Source organism: Chionomys nivalis, chromosome 18 (genome assembly GCF_950005125.1).
Source record: "Chionomys nivalis chromosome 18, mChiNiv1.1, whole genome shotgun sequence".
Taxonomy (NCBI): Eukaryota; Metazoa; Chordata; class Mammalia; order Rodentia; family Cricetidae; genus Chionomys; species Chionomys nivalis.
The window spans coordinates 44,775,058-44,781,982 of NC_080103.1; positions in this window are offsets into that span (position 1 = coordinate 44,775,058).

The window sequence follows — 6,925 nt, forward strand, 5'->3', positions numbered from 1 at the left end:
AGAAGGTGACTTCCCTCCCACCGCTTCAGAACTTTCAGATAGATGGCATCCTGCAGGAGTCGGCAATGACATGGCACCCTGAAGGTGGTTCTCCAAGGTAAGAAAATGATAGTATCATGGTGTGGAGGGTTTCATCTAGTATAAGAACTAGGATTTAAGGGTAGGAAGTTCTCTCCCATTTTTATAAAAGAGCTGTGAGCTGCAACATGGGGCTGGCACAACAGCCTTAGAAACCCGGACTCCTTCCCTTTGCCTGCTGTGCTGTGTTGGGTCTGTGGTTCCCGCTACCAAGGGGATTTAAATCTCAAGATGGTTTCTAGAGATATGACTTTGAACTCTAAACTCTACATAGCAGGAACAAAGACTGGATAGAAAGGCAAACAGTTCATGCTTGGCTCTTACTTCAGCTTTTTAAAGCAATATTTGTTAGATGTAATATCCAACAGCATCTGTTTCTATCCACTGACCAGAATGAGACATGTGTATAGACCAGCCTTTAGCTAGGCAATGCTGCATTCAGCTGGATGCACTCCTATGGGGGTGGGGATCAAGATTTTGTCACTAAAAGAAGCACAGAATGGCTTTGTGTATTGGCCATCCTTCTTATCTGAACAGGTTTGCACCCATTTGGTTGGTTCTGAGTGTGTGTGTATATGAGCCAGAAGCTGACGTTCAAAGTCTTTCTCAATCCTCTCCAATCCCACTATTTTGGAGAAAGAGTCTCTCACTAAACCTAGCGTTTATTAAGTCAGCTAGATTATCAGGCTAGCAGGCCTCAGAGAGCCTCTTGTCTCCACATCTCCAGCTCTGAGATTACAGACATTTCCTGTGGATGCTGGGGATCTCACCTCAGGCATTCATGTTTATGCAGTACACACATTTCCTGTCTCTAGCCAACGACCATTATGATAGTTTTATTTGTTTTTATTAGCATGCATTAATTATGTAGAAGAATGGGTTTTATTTTGCTTTTTTCACACACATGCTCAGTGTATTTCGACCTTTTTACAATATACATAATATATCTTGTCATTTTCACATACAGATTGTGTATTTTTTTTTGCCTTTTTCCACACACTAACATATTTGTGCCATTTTCACAGGTATAATATATTCTGACATTTTTGCATACACCATGTATTTTTTTTATTTCCACACACACAAAAGTATTTTGAAACACACATAATGCATTTTGAGATTTGCGTGCACACACACACACACTGAATGCACTCTGATCACACTCCCATTGCTCTTTCTCACTGCTGCTAGCCCCAGTTCCTTCATTTCCAACTGCTCTTCCTCTGCTTCCACACCTTATCTTTTGGTGGCCCAATGACTTTAATTAGTGCTGCCTTCAAAAGTAAGAGTGAGGGCCTGGTTACAGGAGCAGAGGCGTCTTACTGACAGCTACACCACTGATGAAAGTCTCTTGCCTTCCACAGTAGCCGTCAATGCCATGAGACCCTCAGGGAAGAGGAAGAGTGCCTTCCCTAAAGGTCCCTCCTCCCTGCATGGCAGGAGATTGACAGTTAGAGCCAGTATCATTCACACACATTTTCCTCATCATTTTTCTCCCTTACTCTGTTATGAGTGGTATTCAACTTACCTTAAAAATTTTGTCTTTAATAGATAGTGTAAAGTTTAACAAAACTTCAAAAAATTAGTTATGGATTAAAAAAACCATGATGAGTAGATTCATATCCACAATTATGAAATTAAATGCTATCAGAAGAAATTAGCAATGAATTTTAAAAATCACATGCTTTCTTTTATCTGTGTGCCGGTTATTTCTAGACATTTCTCATAAGGAAAGTTAGGTGTAAAATGTTTTCTGTTATATAATTTTTGCAGAAAACAATTTGAAAATATTTTATTAGAATAAGTAAATAAAATAAATTATGGGTAATAAAGTGGTCTTCACACAAAAATCTCAATTTCATCTATTTGGCTTGACTTGAGACTCTGTTTACAACTTTAAGTTGTATGATTTTACATTCCCCAGGGTCCTGGGTCAGAACAATGCTCAGGTCATCCCAAGCTTCAACCAGAAGGCCTAGACAATCCTATTTCCAAAGTAGGTTTCAAAGGACAATAAGAAATCAAACCGAAATTGAATTTTATTTGCTACAAATATGCTCCTCAAAAATCAGTGCCAACAGTAACCCAATGAAATGGGTCCTGTTTTGAATGCGAGACCAGGCTGCTGCTGAGAAGCCAGAGAGGGACTGCATGCATTTCAGGAAACATCTGGGTAGAGCATGATAGGAGTCCTCCCGCCCACACAGCAACACACAGCAGGGGAGCTCCTTCCTCATGAAACACCTGGCAATGTCAGTCCTGGCGAGCTCACTGTGTTGCCTGCTTCCTGGAAAGAACTGTTGATTAAATATCTTCTGTCCATGAGCTTGTATTGAGATATTAATCGAAAGCTGGGAGGCAGGATGTCAATAAATGATACAGGGAGCATGACCCAAATGATCTTAGTCAATTATGATGAATGGACATCTATTCTTTACAATTCTTTCTTTTTGTTTCTACAGAAGTTTAAATTGTCCAAAATTCAGTTTAACAAAGCAGCATCAACAAGCTTGGTGGAATAATGGACAATGAGGTTAGTTCTTGATTTTGCTTATCTGTCTTCCCACTGACTCTTTTGACTCCTTATGGTCAAAAGGACCAAGGAGTCTACTATTAGTTTATTCAAAGGTTATGAAATCAGTGTTTCCAAAAAACATCTGCACATGTATCTAGAGTCACCACTCTTCACAATAGTCAGAGAACTGGTGTGTCCCCTAGCATATGAATGGATAAAGAGAATATGACATATTTATACAATGGCACAGTGTTCTATTCAAAAGGTGAGATTCTGTCATGTGTAGCAATGTGAACATTATATTGGTAGAACAAGTTAGAAAATAGAAGACAAATACATGTTCTCACTCACGTATGGAAGCTAAAAATTTAATCTCACAAGAGGAGGAAGTGAAGGCTGGGAGTTGGGCATTGTAAGTGGGAGGAGAAGGTGGTTAAGGTGTGTGAAGTTCATATTGCTAGGAGGAGTAAATTATTATTTTGGACATCACAGTAAGATAGTGACTATAATTGACAATAATGAATTGATTATTTAAGAGAGCTAATACAGAGGGTTTTGCTTGTCTCAACCCCGAGAAATGTCAAATGTCTGGGGTGATAGCTTGGCACCCATCTGTTCTGATCATTGTACACCGTGTACATATATTGAGGCATCAGACTGTACCCACAGATAGGTATGATTATGCTTTAATTAAAAAAATAAGAAAGTTTTCTCCAGAGCAGAGCTGTTTACTCTATCTATGGTGAGAGCCTTGTTGTATCCCAAAAGATAGAAGTGTGTTAGCTGGGCGGTGGTGGTGCACGCCTTTAATCCCAGCACTTGGGAGGCAGAGGCAGGTGGATCTCCGTGAGTTCGAGTCGAGGTTAGCCTGGTCTACAAAGGGAGTTCCAGGACAGCTAGAATTGTTACACGGAGAAATCCTACCTAGAACAAACCAGAGAGAGAGAGAGAGAGAGAGAGAGAGAGAGAGTGAGTTGCAGTCAACACAGCTCAGAGGGATTGAAGCTCTGAAGAGCTTTTAGACAACATGGATATGCAGAATTGAAGTTTGCCCTGATGGTTTTTGGTCTTGCTCTGGCTCAGTATTTCCCCACTATGCTCCCTTCCCTATGTTATGAATGAGAATGTATATCCTGTGTTCATATGTTGGAAGTATGTGAGCTGTTTTTGATTTTGATTTTTATAGGGTATTACACTTAAGAGATTTCATAAATCTCAGAGGAGACTTTGTTTGAACTTTGAACTATAAGGATGCTTAAAGTTGGACTAAAGGCATTTTTCATTATGATATTTTTACAGGTTTATGGGAGCCAGGGAGTGGAATGTGGTAGTTTGAGTGTAATTGCCCCCACCCCCAAGCTCATAGGGAGTGACACTATTAGGAGGTATGACTTTATTGGAGTAGGTGTGGCCTTATTGGAGGAAGTATGTCACTGTGAGGGTGGGCTTTGAGGTCTCATATATGCTCAAGCCATGCCCAGTATTTTAGTTCACTTCCTGTTGCTTTTGGATCAAGATGTAAGAACTCTCAGTTCCAGCACCATGTCTTCCTGCATACTGTTGTGCTCCCCGCCATGATGATAACAAACTAAGCTTCTGAACTGTGAGCAAGCCACCCCAATGAAATGTTTTCCTTTATAAGAGTTGCCATGGTCATGGTGTCTCTTCACAGCAATAGAAACCCCAACTAAGACAAATGCCTAGGTGGTGTTACATTTTTAGGAATTAAAAACATTGGCAATTTATTGATATATACAACTATTTCCTCATGAAGGAACTATTGGTTACAAAAATGACTAAAACTTTGACTCGATAAAGATTCCAACTCTCTGGCAAAGCATAAGCACTCAATGTCACTTATTCTAAGGTAGAGACTGATCTCTAGACAGAAATAGTGCAATAGTTCTACAGAGTATGCTCACTAAATAAACAGCTCAATGCCATACAGAAACTGTTCCATGTAGTATGTCACTTAAAATACATGGATCCTGTGTCATTAGCAGATGAGTTGGAAAGCCAGGGAATGCAGCTTATGTCCCCAGAACTGAAAACATCCCTTTATTCTTTGTCTCAGCGGACACCTGCAAACAAATGATTCTTTCCCCTTGGAAGCCATTCTATTTGTGAGTTTTAATGCTGTTACTCTGAAAATGAGGAGTTAATGAAATGGAAGAGGGTGATTGTAGAAGTCTCAGAAACAATAAGCATCTGTATTTTTACTCTTCTGTGGCTATGATGAAACATCATGGTTATGGCAACTTATAGGAAAAAAGCACTTATTTTGGGGGGGCTTAAGGTTTCAGAGGAACAAAAATCCATGATGGTGTGGTAGAGGAATGGCAACAAGGAGCAGGAATGGCTGCAGGAGCAGGAAGCTGGAAGCTCGTATTTTGAACAGCAAACACAAGGTAGAGTGAGTAAGCTAGCAGCCACAGGGCGAGGTTTAAGCTCAGGGTCACTATGTTCTTCAGCATGGCCACACCTCCCGAACTGCCCCAACAGCACAGCCATCTGGGGACCGACTAGCAAACTTAATCCAAGACCAGGGCATTTATCATTTGGACCATCACAGTATCTTTCTCCATTCTTTCTGGGTTCAAATAAATCTTAGGCCTAGTGATCCCTTGATCATTAAGATTTGATCACTGAGGTCACTGATTCATATAGGCTGGCTGGTCAACAAGCCTCTGGAATCCGTCTGTCTTCATATACTCCTTGTGCTGAGATTCAAAGTATTTTGGAATACTGAGTAATAGTGACAACATTTTTTAAGACAGACAATGAAACTACTAGAAGAAAACAGATTCTGCCAGGATTATTGCTCAACACAGTTGGAGCCATGGATTTCTGTCAAAACTTCTTGCTCATTTTGACTTCTGTCCTTCTTGGAACTGCTTCATATTTCCTCCAGCAAACTGGCTGCTTCCACACCTAGTGGCTCAGGAGACAGTGGTTCTGCAGCTGCCGCTTTTGTTCCACAAACTAGGCACAGCATTTGTCTGGGCTGACCATAATCTGTCCATGGAAGATGCTCCCTGTAGGTGGAATTTTTTTTTTTGTTGGTTGCCAGCTCCCAAATAACCGAGATGTAATATTAATTATAAACATTCAGTCAATAGCTTTTGCTTGTTGTTAAACAGCTCTTACAACTTAAATTAACCCATCTTTCCTATCTACCCTCTGCCATGTTGTGGTATCTTCTTTCAGCACAGCACATTCATCTTGCTTCTCTCTGAGTCCACTCCAGACTCCTGAGACTCCACTCTTCTTCTTTCCAGCATCCTCCTAGTCTGGCTCTCCCACCCAATCTCTTCCTGCCTGGCATTGATCAGTCAACTCTTTATTAACCAATGGGAGTAGTAGACATTTACAGTGTACAAAGATTGTTCCACAGCAGGTTCCTGTTCTTTCCCGAGATACATTTGATTTGAGTTTGGGAATAGGTGCGGACTTTGAGGAGGAGAATAATTCTGTATCCTTATATAAGTCATGTAATCCTGATTTTATATGAATTCCTAAGGGGCTATCCTGCTTCTACCTGTGTTGATTGGCACAGATTTAAGGAAGCAACTGAAAAGCCTTTGGTGTTTTTAACCAGGACTGGGTTCTTATTTATTCATTCATTGAAGAAATAGTGGTGGATGGATGGTCAGAGCCACGCATTTTAAAGACGGTGTTTGTCTGTTGGGGAATTAAGACTGGAAAGTGTCTTTCCCAAATGTTTTTCAAAGCTGAAATTAATGCCTTGTGACACATCTGCACAGAACGTGTAGAGGTAAAAATGACTTCTGAAAAGGGCTCAGCGGGCGCCAAGAAACTAGATCATCCTTCAACCTAGTTTTAAAACACAGAATTGCAGGTCCTATTTCAAGATCAGGAGTAAAAATAGATAATGTAGAGTGAGGAAAATTTCATTAAATATAACATTTGGATGCTATAGATGCTATAGTATTGACCTATTGTCAGTCAGTCTCTAGGTATTAGCCAAGAAGTGCTTTTACTCCTTTACATTACAATATATTACTTTGTTCATTCACCGTCTCTTATAACTGCTATGTACTAAAAACTGCTGCTTCCTCTAAAAATGGTTTTCTTTAAAAACATTTTCTATATATGTATAATCATCAAAATGTCTCTGGGGAAACTATAGCATATTTTCTTAACTAAAGTTTTGCTTATTTTCAGTTACGTTAGCTTTAAAAATTAATTTTATGTCATTGGAAAATTTCCTTCCCCCCTTTTTTTATTTTCACCTTTTATTTTTGCTATAAATATTTGCTTCCAGTCAATGGATTTCTAGGCCAGGGTGATGTAATTGAGGTCCTTGCGAGT